Source organism: Phocoena sinus, chromosome 2 (genome assembly GCF_008692025.1).
Source record: "Phocoena sinus isolate mPhoSin1 chromosome 2, mPhoSin1.pri, whole genome shotgun sequence".
Classification (NCBI taxonomy): Eukaryota; Metazoa; Chordata; class Mammalia; order Artiodactyla; family Phocoenidae; genus Phocoena; species Phocoena sinus.
The window spans coordinates 157212603-157234062 of NC_045764.1; the positions used below are offsets into that span (position 1 = coordinate 157212603).

Sequence of the window (21460 nt, forward strand, 5' to 3'; positions counted from 1 at the left end):
GCAATTCTTGAATAAAACTTCCTCTCCACATGTTCTTACCAGTCCCTTCAGAAAAACATATTATTTTTCAATATTACATACTAGAAGGTGCCTAAAAGCCTACTTATCCTGCAGTAGTTTTATCTCAGCACATTTTCCTTTCAGTAATAAGGTAAATTAAGACCACCTTCAGGTGATTTTTTTTGACATAGTACACAGGCAACCATAAAGTTCCCCCAATGAAAATGTCCTCAAGTGAAATGCTCCCCTTAGGTCCTCAAGAAAATTTTAGGACTGGCAGCGTGTCCTCAAGAATAAATATCTCATTTAAGTAAGGCATGCTTGACCTTGAGAAGCAGCTGGGGATTCTGAACATCAAGCCATGTGACTTCCCAAAGGCCACAATCAATTAGTTGCTGACTGTGTGTTGACTGCACGTTTGTGAGTCCTGAAAAAAAAAAAAAAAAAGACAGAAGTAGCTTTTGGCTTAGTTTATTTGGTTAGAAGGGCCCCTGAAGACCAGTTTGGACGACACAAAAGTCAAGCTACAGCCACTTTGTTTGGGATGATTTGATTAAGGTGCTTCAGTTGGCATCTACATAATGTAAAGTGAATTCCATCAAATTGCTGGGAAGCAGGGCTTCCCTGGTGGCACAGTGGTTGAGAATCTGCCTGCGAGTGGGCCTTTAGGCCCCAAAGCGGGACTCCACCGACTCTCTGCTCACTCTTCTGCCTTCCGCTTCTTCCTCCGCCGCCAGAGGCCAGCCCAGGGCGTAGCCGCGGCTGGGCCTCCCTTTGGACCCGCCTCCGAGAGACATCACTTCCTGGTTGAGTGTTTCCGGGTCGCCGCGGCCCCGGGCTACTGGTATCTGTTCGCTGCAGCCGGCCAGAGCTGCGAGAGCCCAGCCAGGCCTGGTTTCGGCGGCGGCCGTGGCTCCTTCTTGCTCCCCTCGGCCGGGGCGTCCTCAGCGGCAGTGCCAGGAGCACTCTGCTGGTCCAGGCAGGCGACATATCAATGCTTTTAGCAATGTCCCTGCCTCTATCTCAGAAGCCATGGAGGAAATAAGGTAGCCCCTGTCCTTGGATCGGATCGGATGGGGAAACCCAGTTCAATGGATGCAAAATATAAGGATGACTTATTTCGGAAGTACGTGCAGTTCCATGAAGGCAAAGTGGACACCACCCCCAGCAAGCAGCAGCCTGGCAGTGATGAGTCCCTGCAGGTGGCAGCCTCGACCCTGCTCAGCCTGTACAAGGTGGATCCCTTCTATCGATTCCGGCTGATCCAGTTCTATGAGGTGGTGGAGAGCTCACTGAGCTCCTCCAGTCTGCGGGCTCTGCACTGTGCCTTCAGTGTGCTCGGAACGGTGGGTGTCAACCTTTTCCTCTACCCGTGGAAGAAGGAATTCAGAAGCATCAGGACCTACACGGGCCCCTTTGTTTATTACGTCAAGTCCACATTACTGGAAGAGGACATCCGAGCCATCCTGAATAACATGGGCTACGTGCTCAAGTTGGGGACTGCGTACAAGCTCAGAGCTGGTAGAGACCCTCCAAGTGAAGATGGTCTCCTTTGAACTCTTCTGGCCAAGGTGGAGTGTGAATAGATGCTGGAAATCCACTCCCAAGTCAAGGACAAAGGCTACCCTGAGCTGGACGTGGTGAGCGAGCGCAGGCGCAGCGCGGAGGACGTGCGAGGCTGCTCAGATGCCCTACGGCAGCGGGCCGAGGGCCGGGAGCACCTGACAACCTCCATGGCCCGCTTAGTGCTCCAGAAGTTGGCCAGCCAAGGACTACTACAAGCCCCATGTGACCAAGCCCTCAAGGTCGGTGGACACCTATGACAATTACTGGGAGAGCCGGAAGCCGCCCCTGAAGACCTCGTTGAGCTTGCGGAAGGAGCCTGTGGCAGCAGACTTGGGAGACGACCTCAAGGACAAGATCGTCCGCCTGTTCCCCTCGCTCCTGACCATGTCCAGCTCCCCCCACGGCAGCCCGGATGACCTGCCATCCTGCTCCCCCAACAATGGCCTTGGCTTGCTGCGTGGCATGTACTTCTCCGCTTAGGAGGATGTGGATCTGTACACAGACTCGGAGCCCAGGGCCACGTACCGGAGGCAGGATGCCCTGCAGCTAGATGTCTGGCTGGTCAGAAATGACGCCCACCCATCTACCACAAGCGCTCTATCCCCGCCAAAGAGTCCGCCCTCTCCAAGTGCCAAAACTGCGGTCTGTCCTGCAGCTCCTCCCTCTGCCAGCGCTGCGACAGCCTGCTCACCTGCTCCCCGGCCTCCAAGCCCGACGGCTTCCCCAGCAAGGCCTACGCCCATGACAGCCTGGCTTATGGGTCATCTCTGCGGGAGAAGTATGCAGGCCAGACACAGGGCCTCGACCAGCCGCTGCACCTCCACTCGAAATCCAAGCCCTCCCCTGCAGCCGCCTCCCGCTGTGGCTTCTGTGACCGCCCAGGGACCGCCAACACCTGCACACAGTGTTTGAAAGCCTCCTGCGACGCCTGCCTCAGCACCTACCATTACGACCCCTGCTGCAAAAAGAGCGAGCTGCACAAGTTCATGCCCAACAACCAGCTGAACTACAAGTCTGCCCAGTTCTCCCATCTCGTGTACAGATAGACTCGACCTTGCGCCTCACTGCTACAAGGGCTACACCACTGACCTTTCTGGTTTCATGGGGAAGAAATGTTAACGCGTTGATCTCAGAAGCACAGGCCTGCACTTGACCACGTGGTTGTGGGGGAGAGGAATCGTGTGGCTGGCTGCCCCTCCTGGGAGTTCCCGTATCGACTCAGATATGTCAGCTGATGGCTGCTTTGCCACCTGGCAAGAGAGACTGTGGCACTTGCATTCAGATTCATTTTTGCTAATCACTCCCTGTTCCGTTCTTTTGTTTTTGTCTCTCAAAGAGGATTTCTATCTCTGGGACTCTTGCCATGCCGACTGCTCCCACGGCAAAGCCAACTTGGACTGGGAAGGGCCCTCCAGGTCCCCTCCAAACACCCACCTGAAGTGGTGAGCTAGAGGCCTGTTGGCTTGTGAAATGAGCCCTCCTGCCACACTGGGCCTCATCCACTGGCTCATCCCTCCACCACACTTTCCCAAACACGAGGATCCCCGGCAGCAGCCCCCCACCCAACTTCACTGCCTCTCCATGTATCGAAGGTGACCCGAGTCCAGGATTCGCTTAATGTCATCCTGTTGCCTCCACAGCTCAGTTCAGCCTTGGGGTTTGTGAAGTTGCCTCTAGCGCTCTGAAGGGTGGACCTTCCACACTGGGACTGACTTGTCCCCCCTTCCTGTTGTTTTCACATGCCTCTCTTACTCTACTGTAAATAGATATTTTTGAGGTTTATTTTTAAATAAATATTCAACTTGCTGTATGTTTCAAAGTGGTTAAAACATTAACGATGTAGCTATTTATAAAAATGCCCCGGGTTCTTTAGTCTTCCAAGGGAGAGGCTCATGCCCTTCCACCTTGTATCCTCCACTTGCCACAGCCCGAGGGTAGAGTGGAGATTGCAGGGGCAGAGGAGGAACAGAGACAATGTCCCCTGAGTTGGTGGAGGGCCACTGTCTTCCCTACAATAAATTTCTAACACCTACCTCCAGTGTGCACTTAGGGGGTTAGTCCGGGCCGAGAGGTCTGTGTGCCTGCAGACTGTGACAACCTAGTGACAGTTCAGGAACCTCACCCTGTGGATCTCCAGCCTGGTCTTTGCCGCTTGCTGAGCATGAACGTTGCACTCCAAACTTCCTGAGTCTCAATTCAGAAGGAAAATCGTTTGGGATTCCCACCACCCCTCTATCTCAGTCCTCTTCTCTTCCTTCACCTGTTTCCCAGGATTCCTCTACAACATTTGTGACCTTTTTGCACTAAAAGTGGGCAGGAGCCAGCATGCGCCCATCAGACAGATGTGTCCTGAGATTCTTAGCCGAGCCTCAGCGCTTCTAAACCCAAAGGCCTCTTAAACTCCTCATGTGAATTGCTGACCCCGGATTTCCTTTTGGGGTGCAGAGCAGGAGTGGGGCAAGAATTTGAAAACAAAACTGCTTCCTTGTGAACTAACAGTATATTTTAGCCATAGTGTTTGTGATGTACAGAATGTTGTAGGAATTTACATGCAGTGGGTTTTCTGATAGAAGGAGGTATTCAGCTCTTGAGCACATTTAAATCTGGCTGAATCCTGAGGCCACTGTGAATTTGCTGATGTTCTTCCAACTCAGTTGCGTGATTTTAAGCTTTTCAGAATCTTCTATGGCTTTTTGTCTATATATCTAGTAGATCACGTGTAGATATTCAATGTGTATATAAAGCTGAATTTCAACCAACTTTATTACTAAGACCCACCCCTTCTGGGGCATTCATCTCTGATGTTCTTCCTTCACGTTTCAGAAGTGGCCGTGCCTGTCCCAGTCCTGAGTTTTCTAGTTTTCCATTTCCAGACTGCTCTAGCACTACGCTAACTCTTTTAGCCAACCGTGATGCCATGTAACTTACACAGCAGACGAAAGTAGGAATCACTAACTTGTCCTGGAAGAGAAAGGCCAGTGTGTGTATCATCACGGAAATACTGTGTTCGTGGACTGGAATAGGAAATGCTGTGACCATGCTCCTCCTCGTTGTGTATCTTATTGTATGAGGTTGCTGTGACTGAGATAAATACACGCTAATTTAAAAAAGCAGATGTTTTGCATTTGATTTCTACCAAGAGTTGAAATGTTGAGAGATGATTTTAAAAAAATAAATAAAGTGTCTTCCATTGTTAAAATAAATAAATAAATAAAAAAGAATCTGCCTGCCAATGCAGGGGACACAGTTTCAAGCCCTGGTCCAGAAAGATCCCACATGCCGCGGAGCAACTAAGCCCGTGCGCCACAACTACTGAGCCTGCACTCTAGAGCCCGCGAGCCATAACTACTGGAGCTCGCGTGCCTAGAGCCTGTGCTCCGCAACAAGAGAAACCACCGCAATGAGAAGCCCATGCACTGCAACGAAGAGTAGCCCCCGCTTGCCGCAACTAGAGAAAGGCCGCACGGAGCAACGAAGACCGAACACGGCCAAAAATAAATAAATAAATCTATAAAAAAAAAAATTGCAGGGGAGCATGTTACCTTTAATTCCTACCCCGTACTCTTCATTACTATATGAAAAAGTCTTTTCATCTCATTTTAGATTATTTCCAAATCATATTCCAGGTGCTCTCACTTTCTTACTTGTTCCTTCAAACTTTTATTTCCTAATTGGAGGTTTTGAGGCAGCTAAAATAAATTGAAAAATTATAGCATGAAAAAATATTCAATATTTAGTTAATGAATATGTGTAAAACACTTACAAAGGCTTTATATATTATTTCACTTAATCCGATGAGTTAGCTACTCTGCCATCCATATTTTGCAGATAAGAAAACTGAGTCGGGACTTCCCTGGTGGCGCAGTGGTTGAGAGTCCGCCTGCCGATGCAGGGGACACGGGTTCGTGCCCCGGTCCGGGAAGATCCCACATGCCGCGGAGCGGCTGGGCCCGTGAGCCATGGCCGCTGAGCCTGCGCGTCTGGAGCCTGTGCTCCGCTATGGGAGAGGCCACAACAGTGAGAGGCCCAAAAAAAAGAAAGAAAAAAATAAAACAATCTCAAAAGCTAGAAAGAAATTTTCCAAGGTTACACTTGTAATAAAAGGTGAATTCAAGTTTCAAACTAAGACCTGTATTTTTTCAAAATCCATGCTTATCTTATGACTCTGTGTTATCATCCTTCAGTTTAGGTGGGAAAGCTGTAACCCCACATTAATTGTCTCTTTTATCATGTTTCATCTACTTGTATTCATTCACGTAAAAACCATTTGTTGAGAGACTAATATATGCAGGTTATTGAAGACTGATACAAGGCACAATGTCATCTCTCTTCAATTTTTTTCTGTTTTTGCAAAAGCTGAAATTTGGTGTGAAATATCATTATGATCCTTTTTAACATCACTTACTCAGTGATGTTTTATTTCATTTATTGATCCAAGACAAGCCAATATCCCTTGTCATCTGGTAATGAGCACTTAAAGCATGAAGATCCCTGCTCTTGTCCACTTAAGCCAGCATTTCACACTGGGCTACTCAGTTTCTCTGCATCCCTTTTTGTCCCTGTCTTGCTCTTTTCTGTGACTCTTCTCATTTTAGTTTTTTGGCCTTGATATTCTTTGGACTGATGTTCAAAAAATACTTCTACTCTCAGATAAGAAAACACGATAATCAGAATGATTTTACCTCTCTTTTTGTCCCTCATACACAGATGTTCAACAAGAATAACAAAGCAGTTAATGTTTTATACTGGTCTTTAAGTTCAAGTGAACTTTTTTCCGTATTTCATAGGGATTTCTGCATTCAATATCTTCTTATGTCAACAGCAAAATCTGTTTTTTTGGGTACTGTACTTTCCCTCTATTACGATAGTTATATTGTCTTCCTACACTTGTATATCTCTATTTCTACCACTATGTTGTATACTCTTTATAATCAAGAACACTGTCTAATTTATTACAGTTGTCACCGCATCCAGGCTTAGCACAAGGCCAAAGAGCAGACACTCAATAAAGATGACTGGTCCAATTTCCTTAACTAATAAGTGTATGAACCTTTGCATTGGAGACACATCGATGAAATAAGTCAGACAAGGTCCCTACCCTTATGGAGTTTATGACCTTGAATTTATTTCAGAAAGAGTAGACAGAAGAAAGGGAAAAAATAAGGAAAGATAATCTAATATTATATGAGTAACTGCAGTGTGTGAAGTAATGTTAGCTATCTTATGTTTGCTGCCCCACTTAATGTTTTAGTGGGGCAGGAAATAAATCAATCTTTCATCACAAAGGCATAAATCAGTCTTTCCTAAACGTTTGTGTTACATCCTAATAGGAAAATAAACCTAAGCCATCAACCTTTCTGGAACATGATCATTTGGTAGTTGTTACTTCTGGGAGTCCTTTTCCTTCAGCAAAGGTAGAAACTGGATTTACTGTTGCTGTTCACATTTGAGTTCATCATTGCGAATAATAAGCGTGTCACTTTTTTTCTCTACTGATCTTCTCATCCTTCGGGCATTTGCTGGTAATAACTCACTACTCTGTTGTATTTATTTTAAGAAAATAAACTTATAACCAGGGATCTATAAAACTGCTTTTCCCCTGTCATATCACAATGTGGGGGCCAGGTGGGAGAAGTAAGTAGGCTTAACATAGCTATCAAAATGAGAGTTTTGTACTTGTTGTTGAGGCTACTTTCTTGAACTGAAAGATGATTTCTATTTGTTTTCTCTACACACTGTATATGTTAGAGCTAGGGGTTGGTGGAGACTAACTTGCAGGAAGAACACCTCCAGAAACTATATGCATATATTCATTTGACCTAAGGGATTGAAATAGCTTTTTAACCATTTACCGGGAGTCAAGGCCTTACATCAAGGTTAGAAGCATAGTTGGAAACTAAAAGGCACTTTCCCTAGGAAATGGGACAGAACGCATTTTAAAGAAAGAAACAATTGTGTCAGGTTAACCAAACTGTAGTAGTGTGATTAAATCTGGGAGATGGGAGCCCCAAACCAGGCCTGATGGAAAGTGTAATACCACCTATAGTAAAGTTCTCACAGCAACTGGAGACAAAATGACAAGCGTCTGTTTGTAGATAAAAGAGATTAACATGGAATCTCAGGACTTTGATCACAGAATCTAAAGGAGCTAGATATTGGTTGGGTTTACAAACAATCACAAGAGCCCAAACTCTGCTTAAGTAGAGTGGATGGGAAGAGAGGAAAAATTACCTGTTTTATTCAAAAGGGAAGATCAAAGACTCTAAGAAGATGATTTAAAATATAAATCATCAATATTGGTCAAAGGGTACAAACTTCCAGAAAAACAAGTTCTGGAGACCTAATGTACAGTGTGGTGGTTATAGCTAATGATACTGTTACAGGGGCTACACCAAACTAAAAATCTTCTGTACAGCAAAGTAAAGTATCAACAAAATGAAAAGGCAACCTAACACATTTTGCAATTCTAAAATTGCATTGGGTAGAATATCCTAGTTTGCATATTTTCTCCTTTCAGCTCTTTGAATATATTATGCCACTCCCTTCTGTGCTTCCTGTACTTAGGTATTTCTTTCTTTCTTTAGGTTTGGGACATTTTCAGCCATTATTTCATCAAATACATTTTGGACCATTTTCTCTTTCTGTTCTCCTTCTGGGACACCTATCATGCAAATGTTGGTATGCTTAATGTTATCTGAGAGGTCTCTTAAACTGTTCTCATATTTTTATATTTGTTTTCCTTTTTGCTGTTCTCTTTGGGTGATTTCCATTATTCTGTCTTCCAGATCATTTATGCGTTCTTCTGTATCACTTATTCTGCTATTCATTCTTTTTAGTGTGTCTTTCATTTCAATTATTGTATTCTTCAGTTCGACTTATAAAAAAATGTTTACTAGTTTCTTATTAAAATTCTCACTTTGTTCATCTATTCATTTTCCTAATTCATTTAGAGTTGTTATTACTTTTGCTTCAAATTATTTATCTGGTAAATTGTCTATTTCTGTTACATTTTATTTTTTTTTCCAGTGGTTTTCTCTTACTCTTTCAGTTGAGTCCAGTTCTTCTGTCTTCTCATTTTACTTAATTTCTCTGTCTCTTTAAATTTAGGTGAAACAGTTACCTATTGTCATCCTGAAGGTTTGTCCTTATGTGGCAGCATCCCTATACAGTCTGTGTGTACTCAGTCACTTTGGCAGGAGAGCTGGATTTGATGTGAACACAAGTCCCTTCTTTCCCCAGGGTGTGCTGTCCGCTACCACCTTGGTAGAAGGTGGGGCTGGAGATGGAGGGGCTAGGGCTGGAGCCAAGTGTAAGGCAGGATTTCCTCTCTGCTCAGTGGCTCTTGCTACCCTATTGGAGATGGTGTAGTATCTCCAGTTCCTGGAGCATAAGCCCAGAGGATTGGGTCTGAGCTGGCTCTGTTCCTTTTAAGTGTGTGTTCTCCCCTCTCTCTGCATCAACACCCTTGCCCCAGAGGGGAATAGTGCTGGAACAAGAGGGGTCCGTGCAGGCTGTCTGCTTGTGATGGGGCATGGGCTGTGGCAGGCCAGCCGCAGACAGAGGTCTGGGCTGCTTCTGATAAGCTGTCTGTGTCAGCACCAGTAATGGCTGCCCCGTCCTACTTAAACTCAGCTTGGGGCCGGAGTATCCTTTGTCCCTCACAGCTATCACTCCCCTCCGTTTCTGCTACCCCCACCCTGATGTTGAGTCAGGCTGCTGGGCAGACAGGGCCTGTGCATGCTCTCAGTGTGTATTGGGGTATGGGCTGTGGTGGTCCAGTTGCTGACAGAGATCGGGGCCATTTCCAATGTGCTGCCTGTGTAAGTGCCAGAAGTGGCTGTCCCCATCCCACTCAGACACCGCTTTGGGTCTTGGCTGCCTGTTTATTTCACAGCCAAGCATTTTCCTTGCTTGTGGCAGCCCTAGCTCCACTGTGGAGCTGCAATGTGATGTAAGCAGGGCTGGAATGTTCTCCCGGCTCAGGCTGGGGCATGCACTGAGACAGTAGTGGGAAACCAGGCAGCCTCTCAAGCTGCTTTCAATCTGCCCTCTCTGCCCTGCTTTGGGAGCAAGCCAGTGCATGTGTGCTCCTCACACGTGAAGTCAAGGCTTCTCAGTTTTCCTGTTGGTCCCACCGGCCCTCCAGCCAGCCAAGGGGGCTCCTCTTCCCTTTGTCAGAACCCAGAACTAGGGCACCCAATATGTGGCCTGAACCGTTCACTCCCCAGGGCAGATCTCCACCTGTGTTATCTCCTTTTTCCTCTGAGTCCCCTCCTAGGGGCAGAGGTTCTGACCTGATTGCTTCTCTTCCCTCCCTACCTGATTCTGTGTGGATATTTCTTACAGTCTTGGTTGTACAGGAGTCCTTCTGCCAGCTGCCAATTAGTTTTCAGTGAAAATTTTCCACATGTAGGTGTATTATTTTCGTGTGTTTGTGGGAGGAGGTGAGGTCCAAGTCTTCCTATTTTGCCATCTTGATCGATCACTCTAATTTATCTTCAGTGAGAAAATAATGGATGTCCCAGGGTAGCAGCTGGGGCTATAAGTCCATTATACTCCCTGTGGCTGCAGATCAGAGAGGTACATTCTCATAGCCGCCATACTCATGGACCCCAGGGTGAATCCTTGGCTTAAGGAAAAGTAGAAGTTATGATCAGAGAGATAATTTTTACAAGATGATTATCAAATCTACACCTCTGATTTAATCTGAAGATAATGACTTAAAATGAGTTAGACCCCAGGTATTTGTACTGAAAGTATTTCAAATCGAAATGTACTGAGGATTCTGTCAATGATTGATACCATTTATTTGTTAGTACCTCTTCTGAGCTAGATATGATACTAAGCAATTTATGTTAATTAATTAACTGTGAGGTACTATGATATTCAACTTCATAGTTTAGGAAACTGAGTAAACTGCCCATTTATCTAGAAACACAAATATAAATTTTAATGCTTTTATTTTTTTTTAGCATATAAATTTCTACATATAAATCTCTATATTACCAGTGGTTGCAACCAGTGATCTTGAGATCACAATCTTCTAGAGAAGGAAAGATGGACTTTGGGCAGGAAGGTTAGCCTCCTCTTTGTGACAAAGTCCTCTTCCCTAGTCTATGAGAAATTATTTCTATTTCTTTCTATCTTGCTTAGCAGGAGTGTAGTTGAGGGAGAAGAAAGCAGAACACAAAACTGAGGTAGGAAACAAAACTTATCCTAACGTTTAAAGAGAATAAGGCCACAAAACTGAAGACTTAAAAACTGTCTTCAACATAAAAGGGAATTATATGGAAAATCCTTATACACTGATAGTGGTACCATAAGAACAGTGTTCGTTTGCAGGAGGAAGGTTTAGGTTAATTATAAGGAAGAGCTCCTTTTCGTTCTTATTAATCAAAGAATTATGTATATACTGAATGTGAATATCTAAAAAGAGGATACAAACAAGATATGTTATTGAGCCTTCCATTTTAGAAGGATGGGTCAGAAATGACCCTTTTGTGCTATTGATACTTTTAAAAAGAACATTCATGTAGTACACTGGCTTTCGAACATCTTTTTATCATACAAAATACATGTATACACACAAACACATAGTTCATAATGACCACGGCTACCTTATTATCTGCAGTACATTCTGTTTTGTCTCTTTTGTTCTATTCATTTTTGTCCTATCCTATACTTGCTCGTTAAAGAATGCTAGTCATGGTCAACCCAGTTGATTTCACTATCTGCTAATGGCTCACAATTTGAAAAATTGAACCAGTATGTGGTTCAGCCTCCAAAAGACAACTGATTCAATTACAAGAATCATGACACCATTGAAGAAAGAGGGAAGAGATGGAAGAGAGTTTTGTGTCACCTTACCTATCACATAGTTATGGAGTAACTGTACAGTAAGGATTTCTTTTTTCGGGTGAGAGAAGTGATGACTGATTCTATATTATGTAAGCATTATCAGTTGTTGTTTAGAGGATAGTTTTCAGTGCATGACGATGAATCACAGATATTCTATTCTCTCTATCACAGGCATCATACAGAATGCTGAGAATTATATGAAGGCAGCCTGGCCTTGTTTGTAAGAGCTGTTGGATACTTTAACATTAAAAATCAGGCAGCTGCCTTGAAGAGAATGTAGATCAGCTCAGGGCTAGGCTGTAAGATGGCATGAGCCTAAGGCTCAAGGTCTCATGAGTGGTCCATCTTTTCTGACAGATGGGCCTAGAAGTTGAACAAGTTAGCCTGGGTCACAGTGATATAGTGGAGTAACATAATTGGCATTGACATAAAAATGTTTATCGTGTCAAGCTCAGCTGGTTATTTGTTCAGTGGTTGTTGAGCAAATACTGTGCACTAGATGCTGCTAAATACTGAGCATCCAATGAAAAGAAAACACAGTTTGATCTCAGGGATCCCACAAGGAAGATCTGCCATGTGGTTATTCAGTTTGCTACTCTCCTCCCTAAATTCACCCACTCCCTTCCCCGTCTGCCCTACTTCCTCACTCAGAGGTTCTCCCTGGGCTCTGAGTCATCTTGCCTTCTGCCTCATAGTTGGGCTTGGCCAAAGTGAGTCACCAGTAGAAGATTGGAAAGTGGGAAGAGAGAAGTCAGGGCTTTTCTTTTCTACTCCCTCCATATCTGGACTGTGCTTTCTGGTGATGCGTGTTTCCTCCGTAACTACAGTTCTTGTAGGACAACCCCTTTCCATCACAAGCTCTCAATGTTACAGTAAAGTTCTCTGCCCTCCTTGCTATTCTGTGCCTTTGGGTGCTAGTGATGCCTCACTGTGACTAATCTTTGCATCCTCATCATCTATTTCTGGTTTCATTAACCTTTCCCACATCTTTGCAAATGTATTGTTAGGTCTCTTGTGTCATTTGAGTACTAGTCTGTGTCTGCTGAGACTCTGACTGTTATAGGAGAAGCCATATATAATATAGGAGCAAAACAGAGGAATATCAGGAGAGGGGAACTCTGCAGTGACATTTTTAGGAAGTTCTTTTTTGGTACATGCAGTGATGGGGGCAGGGCTGCTGAGAAAGGTTATTTGAGGTAGGTCATTAATAATTGGAATAAGAATGTGTTAGACGAAGACTTAACAGAACTGAACCTGACATGATATATTCATTCAGATTTTTACTATTGCGTCTTTTCGTTTTTGAATCTTGGCTGAGCTATCTTTCAGTTCAACAAAAATGTTGCCACTTTGGACGTGTTCGTGAGCTCACCTCACATTTATTTACTGGTGAAAAATAATGATGCACTTAAGGGCATGATGTGCTTTTAGGCTGGACACTAGAGTTATGCCTTTGGGGAATATTTTATTTTTAATATAATGTTCACTTTCTCAGAGTACTATATCTTTAAGGCTCATCCTAACTTCATTAAAGACTGAAAAATGAGGACTTGTGCTAATGTATGTAGATGGTACAGTTTTCTGTATATTGTTCTATCTACTTTTTGTAATTTTTTAGCTGCTGCAACCTTTTTAACTTGATCCCATTTGACAGGTTGGCTAATTTAGCATGAAACAGTAGCAAACAAGATAAAGCTAACTTCTGCACATCCGAGGAAGACAGAGACATGCTGGATGAAACTAAACAAACATGAATCTTTGACCTTCTCCTTTAACTAGCACTCCCGTCCGCTGAGCTCATTATAGGGAAATCTGTTAGCATCCTTCACATGTTGGCAGATGACTGGTACTGAGCACATGCTGCTAGCCCATCAGGGGATCAGGAGAAGACCAGTTTGTGCATGACCCATCACTGCTAAATAGCAGATTCCTGCAGTTACTTGCATTACACAAAACTGCTTGATGCACATTAAAGAGAAACTTTTTTTGAACCCCATACTCATTAGTTTTTTTCTCTTTAATTCCGTTTTCTGACTTCTGTGGTGAGATTGCCTTCAAGTCTTATCATATGTGCTCACACTCTGAGCAGCTAATGAATATGGATGTTGTTTGGGTGAAAGGGTTGTTGCATACTTTCTTGAGTAGGGTAAAGAAGGGTGAGAATGCATTATTGTTCTCTATATGAAATACCAGTGAGTCATGTGTGAAGATGAGGCATGTCTTGTCTTCATAATTATCTAATCAGTAATACCTTATTTAGGAATATCTACAATTCAAATTTAGTAAGGCTGTAAATATTGTTTTACAGGCCTAAAATGAATATTAACCAGAGTTTGAGTTAAGTAGAACTAGTTACCCCAAATGAGGTGCTAATACATCTTTTACAGGAGTCTCATGTGACTGTGAGGGGAGATTGAGGAGTGACTAGATTTGGAATTGAAGCATGTCAACATAATTTGACAAAGTCTGAACAAGGAAACATTATCCAAGGTCAAGAGATCTTTTATTGTAGAGGATACAGTGAATTGATTCCATTTAGAAGATATTAAACTAGGTAAATCATCAAAATGTAAAAGTTAAGGGAGGGCTTCCATGGTGGTGCAGTGGTTAAGAATCCACCTGCCAGTGCAGGGGACACGGGTTCAAGCCCTGGTCCAGGAAGATCCCACGTGCCGTGGAGCAACTAAGCCCGTGCGCCACAACTACTGAGCCTGTGTTCTAGAACGCGCGAGCCATAACTACTGAGCCCATGTGCCACAACTACTGAAGCCTGCATACCTAGAGCCTGTGCTCCACAACAAGAGAAGACACTACAATGAGAAGCCTGTGCACACCAACGAAGAGTAGCCACCACACGCTGCAACTGGAGAAGGCCCGCGTGCAGCAGCAAAGACCCAAAGCAGACAAAAATAAATAAATAATTTTTTTTTTTAAAGTTTAAAAGTTAAGGGAAAGCACAAATAGACTTACTTAAGCTAGGTTAGGAATTAGGTGTCCCTCAAAACCCACATGGCATATGACTGCGTTCTAGACTGTGGTATGGAAATAATATGCACCACTAACAGTCTTGGTTTATAATCTTTCATATGAACTCCTCCTTACTTATTCTCATTATGATTGATTGGAATAGAGATAATTACGGGAAAACTTTGGAAGACATATCCTGAAGATGGCAAAGCTTCCATCAGTTTGTATCTTTGGATGATGTCATTAAAAAAGACTTTTCTGGCCACCTATTTACTTGCCCCATATTTTTACATGAACAATAAATAATCTCCTATTGGCTGACACTGTTTGTTAAAGGTGTTAGCTTTACCCTAATGAAAACAAAATCTGAGAACAATATAGAATATATGGCAGTCACTCATAAACTTTTTACAGGGTCATGAATCCTGAGAACCTTTTGAAACTTTTTCCTTAAAATGTTTGCATTCATCATTTATGTAACATTTTGCAAATAATTTCCTGAACCTTATGAAGTACATGCCTGGATATTAAAGATGTTTTAGGATTTCTAAAGAATCTTAAAATTCAGGCATGGAGCAAATGATCAGTGGGGGTCATGGGGAAAAGCCAATTGGCATAGGATATTTCAGACTACATGTTAGAGATTTATATCATTGAAAGATGTAGTTCTGGGTTACCCAAGGAATTGGGTTAACAGGCAAGATACCCAACCACTGGTGGTAGAGTTGGGAAGGCTACAGAATCAGTGCCCAGCTTCTGGAATTTTAGAAGAAAAGGTCTGTAATCTATTACCCTTATTGGGTAATTTGTAATGTACACCCAGTATAGTTTATAGATTATGAATAGTCTTTTTTTTTTGTTAATTAGGCCTTTCAGTTGCAAGGAAGAAATACTCATGAAAGTGAACTAAAGTCCTGAGGGTTGATAGTAGGGATACAGATGGCATTAATGGAGAAGGGAATCTCAGAGATGACAGCAGGTCTTGTGATATCATGTGTTAGAAATTGGTTCTGAATTCAAGGAAGCTGAGAAGCAGATTTTAGTGTCTCTTTATAGAAATAAAACTTTTTTTCTTTTTTTGCTCTCTTAAGATGTGATCCATCATGATGTCACTTTGTTCTCCATTTGTCTGTTTGGCTCAGTTTCAGTCACATTCTTTTCCTCCTACTAATGCAATACTCTTCTTATGGTGTAGTAAAAGAAAATTTGGTTCATCTAGTTATTTACAGTCATACACTCCAGACATTTTTTCATACTAGAACATCACGTAGGTTGTCATGCTGTTTAAATATTGATTGTACTTGAGGTACCGCTGTGGTAGTACAAATATCTGAAACTTTGGAGAGGAGGAGATAACATCATATAAAACAATTTGTCATCCAGGTCTTAAAGAAGAGCCCACAGAAACTTCTGTCAGTAGAAACTGCCAATGGGAAGCTTCCTAAAGATTAGAAGATAACATGGGCTTCCCTGGTGGCGCAGTGGTTGAGAGTCTGCCTGCCGATGCAGGGGACACAGGTTCGTGCCCCGGTCTGGGAGGATCCCACATGCTGCGGAGCAGCTGGGCCCGTGAGCCATGGCCGCTGAGCCTGTGCTCCGCAACGGAAGAGGCCACAACAGTGAGAGGCCCGTGTACCACAAAAAAAAAAAAAAAAAAGAAGATAACATGATGTGGCTGGCATCACATTTCTCTATTACAGTTATGAATGTGCTGGTAAACCAGTTCTCTGGAAAAAAAGAGTTCTGATTTGCAGTGCTTGCCAATTTCTGTGGTGTAAATACTCTCACCTTAGCCAATTTCAGCTACCTCTGGTTTTAAAAATGGCTGAATAAATCCTAAGTTTAAAAAAAAAAAAAAGAACGAACGAGAGAAAATTAAACATCACTTGTGCCAAGATTGGAATTAGTCAAAATGAGTAGAGGAAGTTTAAGACTCCCAGTGATCAAGAATGAGACTGTAGCACCAAGAAGTCTTTCAAAAGTAATTAAACTAAATTTTAGTCCTTGGCTTTGATATATTTGAAGGGCAGACCAGTAGAACCAAAGTAGTAGTCACTTGGGTAGTCATTTCTATTATTCTGCTTAGCTCATATTAAAATGCATAGCTCTAATAGTTTTGAATGATTAAATGGGTCTAATTATTAAAGAAGGTCTTAAATAACCGAATGGATTTGCTTAAGAAGCAGATGCTACCATTACATACAACACTGACAAAAATATCAGCTCTTCGTCCTTGGGAATTGCAATGTCTGCAGCAAGATCCCTGCTACCTTTCTAGCAACACCGAGGGTTCTCCAGTTTAAAGGAGCTGTAATTAGACTCAACAGGGGTTTAACGTATTGAAGACCTAACACTGATTTGATTTTGTATTTGCATTGATGATATATGCTTATACTTGATTTCCGTAACTGAGTCTGACACCTTTATTGGAATATTTGCAAAATAGAAAGGAATGGCTTATATGAAATATGACGACATGTTTCAGACCAGATGGATGCTTTTTGCATTCATGTGATATGGCACCTGAGGATCTGGTAACTGCTAGACTCAATATGACCACTAACTGAATGGGAAACCATTGCACTCTTGAGATGAGCCAATTTGACCCACACATTTGGCCCATGCACTTCCATCCTCTCTTTATTCACAACAGATTTGGAGCCATGCAGTATACAGAGAACCTGCTTAGTATCTCAAGCCACACATTAACATTAGCTAGCAAAAATGAATGGAGGGGGAATGATTGCTGTGAGATGAGAGTAATACCAGAGAGATGATGATGACTAAAGGAAGGAATGATAGAAACTGGTGTAAATAAATGCAAATGTTCAATTCCACATTTCTGTGAATGTATTATAAATAAAAAGTATGGTCAGTTTTCCTCAGAAATTATCTTCCTTTTTCTGTTTGGCCATAGAAAATATAAAGTCAAGGAAGCCAGATAATACTTTTTCTTTCACTCTCTGCCTCTTATTTTGATTTGCTTGGCACCTTTCCTACCTTCATTGTCTGAACCATTTGAGTTTGGACTCCTGTAATTTTCAGTTTAAGACATCACAATACAGGAATTAACCACTCTACTATGTTTAAAGAAGACTTTAACAGGTAATTCTTGAGCTGGGCTTTAAAATAATTGTGTGAATGTACTAGGCTTTTGGAGAAGTTTTCGGAGGGTGGATTGCCTGCAGAGTATCATTATTAGTTGAGGGGAATGTGTATAAGCACGTGAGGGTAGTTTTTTTCCTCAGGGAAGCCTTGCTTGGATATGAAAGCAGAATTCCAATAGTTGTACCTCCTTTGGTAATTTATAGACTAAATAATACTAAACTGTCCCTCTGAGATTTATTTCTAGAAGTTCGTATATCCTGACAGTTACCTTCCACAAGACCATATCTTTTGTTGAGTCACTGCCTCATGGCCAGCAATTATAGTCCCTCTAAAAACACCTAAGGAAAGTCTAACCTCTATAAAAATCTGAACCCTTCTCCAAATTATAGTTTGGTGCCAAAGAGTATCATGCTATATATATCCAAATCATTAGGAATACTTGTTAAAAATGTAGGTTCCTCTTGGAATCCACTCATTGATGGAGGCAGATAACTCTTTTTTTTTTTTTTTGTGGTACGCGGGCCTCTCACTGTTGTGGGCTCTCCCATTGCGGAGCACAGGCTCCGTACGCGCAGGCTCAGCGGCCATGGCTCACGGGCCCAGCCGCTCCGCTGCGTGTGGGATCTTCCCCGACCGGGGCACGAACCCATGTCCCCTGCATTGGCCGGTGGACTCTCAACCACTGCGCCACCAGGGAAGCCCAGAGAACTCATATTTTTAACCAGCAATTCATGGTTCTTAAGAATCCAACTATATTTCCAACCACAATTTAGACATTAATTCTCAGATTCGAGACATAATAACCTATAGAAAGTCTTCCTTTACATCTCATTCCAATATGCTCACCTTCATCACTCTTAGATCTATATACGGGCATCTTTTCTAGGCATAACCATAAGCTATTCAATAAGGAGGAAGGAAAAAGTCCTAGAATGCCAGTATAGAAACCCAGGAACAGAAATATTGAACAACAGAAAATACCAATAAAGAAAATAATGACATTGCCTGTATATATGTATGTGTGTGTATATATATATGCACATATATGTGTGTGTTATGATATTATATAAATAGATGGGCCTGTTCTTATAAACAGACAGACATGATAGTTATATTCTTCTATATTTCTAGATATTAACTACATAATGATATTTACAGAAGAGAGTTTGAAAGTCCATGTAGAATCTGGGAAAGTGAGAACAAGACTTGCAATGTGTTCTAGAGAAAGGAGTGATGTTGTTTAGAGTGTGGATGTCTAAATCTGAAGGCTTGGTGTTAATAACTTTTTTAAATATTAAAGAATTTCATACATTTTGGTATTGGTATTTTTTTTTAAAAAGTGCTTTTGAAAGCATTTCTAAAGAATATCTTTAATCTGGATTTCCCACAAGGTTTACTCCCATGTCCCAAATGCTCTCATGTTGTGAATTTTTCTTGTTGTTGTTCATGATACTTCTATTTAATACTTCAAAAGATCTTATAGATTCAGTGCAAGAGTATTCACGGGTATTTATATATAAAAGGACATTTTATTTTCTCAAGTTATGGGTTTTAATTACATGTACAAACTCACTGGAGCTGCCTTGATGATTTTATTTGTGGAATAAAGAAAGCATCCTCTGAAGCAGGACTCAAGCCATTTGTATGTTCATTTTTCCTTGGACCACAGATAGGGTGACAGTCTTTTTTTAACCAAATGGAACATGGGGAACTTTTATGTATCTAATGTTTCATATTCATAGGTTACAAAACTATTACTGAGACTGGAGTCTGGGCATCTGGTGCTATGCAAGGGAAGTAGAGCAGTTATTATGGGTCCAACAGCATGGAACATACTGCTTTGGATTAAGTGTTTATTACCCAGAATATAAAGGATGTTGGCAAAGGTACTACTGGAGGGAACACAAGCAATTTATTAAAAAAAACTCTCAAGACCCTCTTATCTGTCCATGTAGATTTTTCGTATTATTGCAGGTCATCAGTGGAAGATAGAGTCCACAGTAGAAAGAATAATTTAAGATAAGGCAGACCTGAGCTAAAATTCTTGTTTCCTTTATATGATATGTAAAGTTTGGCCAGTTATTGAATGCTTTTTGATCTCTGATTCCTCATATATAAAATAAGAATAAGCAGAATTACATAGAAGACCGAAAACGAAATGAAGTATGTGTCATGGGAGAAAGTAATTCATAGAAAAGTATCTTTTGATGTGATAGATTACATTGCTTGATTTTTAATTTGAAATGAACTTGCATTCCTGGGATCAACCTTTTAGATCATAATGCATTATTTTTTCATATGTTGATGGATTTTATTTGCTAATATTTTGTTAAGGATATTTATATCTATGTTTATGAAAGATATCAGTCTGTAGTTTTCATGTGATGCCTTTGCCTGGCTTGGTCGTCAGTGTAATATTAGCCTCATAACACAAATTCAAAGGAAAGATTTCTTCCTTATTTTTGTAGAAATTTGGTCAGGATTGGCATAATTTCTCCCTTAAATAATAGAATTTACCAGTGAAACTATCTGGACCTTTATTTTCAGGGAGAAGGTTTTAAATAACCAATTTTATTTATTTAATTGATATAGTATCCTCATTTTTTCTATTTTTCTTGAGTTAATATTTGTAATTTTGTATTTAAAGGAACTTATTTCACATAAAGTGAAAGGAATTTTGGCATGGAGTGTTTATAATATTCCCTTATCTTTTTACTATCTGAAGTCTTTGTATTGATATCCTCTTTTTCATTCTCAATATTGGTAAGGTGTAGTTCATTCATTTCTTCTTCTTCTAGCTAAAGATTTAGCTAGATAAATATTTATTCTAGCCAAAGATTTCTCAGTTTTAGTGATCTTCTGAAAGATTTAACTTCTATTTTAGATGACTTCTTTTTCCTTTAATCCTTTTCCACTCTTCAAATTGAATAATTTCTTCTGGTGTATTTTCAAGTTCACAAATAATTTTTTTTCTGTCATCTCAGTGCTGCTATTAAATTCATCTAGTGAACTTTTACTTTTAGTTATTGCATTTTTCAGCTTTAGAATTCCTACTTGGTTCTTTTATATTCTTTTAATTTCTCTTGAGATCCCTATTTACTGCTTATTATTAGCACATTTCCTTTAATTCCTTGGACATATGTTTTTTTTTAATTTAGGGGACATATTTATAGTGATTGCTTTGAAGTATTTGTCTATTTTATCCAACATATGTGACTTTTTTTTCCTGATTATGAGTTACAATTATTAATTTATCTGCTTATCTAGTAATTTTTGGTTGAAAGCTAGACACCAGCTAATACATTGTAGTGACTCAATTCTATTTTGTTCTTCTGACAGTTGCTGTTTTTATTTGTTTGTTTTACTAATCAGTTAACTTTCCTGATCTCCAAATGTAAAATCCTTCACTTCTGTGGTGTGTATCCACTGCTGTCTCTGCTCACTTTTTTTTAGCCTTTGTCCCTAGGGGTCTACTTTGTGCCTGTGTAGTTCAGCAGTCAGCCAATGATTTAGACAGAGGCTATTCTCAGACACCAAAAGCTTTTTTATATTTTATCCTCTGCACTCCTGAGCTGTGGATTGAGGAATACATTTAAGATGCAACAAATTTTCATGTTTCTCCAAGGCTTGCATGAATAGTTTAGAAGTCACCCAGGGATGTGTGTAGAGCTTATCTCAGCTTTTCTATGATTATCTTGGTCCCAAACTCTTTTTTGGTTTCTAGTTGCTGTGCTTTGGCTTTGAACCAAATTTCTACCTCTGGCAAGTGAGGCTGTAGTTTTCATCCTCTGAGTTGGAGATGGGAACAGTCTAGTGTGGAAAGACCACAAATTCACCCTTCTTAACCAATGAAACAACCATTTTTCATGAATAAACACCTCTCAACTTGTTGCCTGCCTTTGGTCATTTTCAGTTCTTGAAGTGATTATTTTGAATAATTTCAATCCATTTTGTAGCTGTT

At 41.3% G+C, this 21460-nt stretch overlaps 1 pseudogene; it reads left to right on the plus strand.

The window, feature by feature from the left end:
• Positions 1 to 1073: 1073 nt before the first annotated feature.
• Positions 1074 to 2612, plus strand: LOC116749733 (annotated as a pseudogene).
• The last annotated feature ends 18848 nt before the right edge of the window (positions 2613 to 21460 follow it).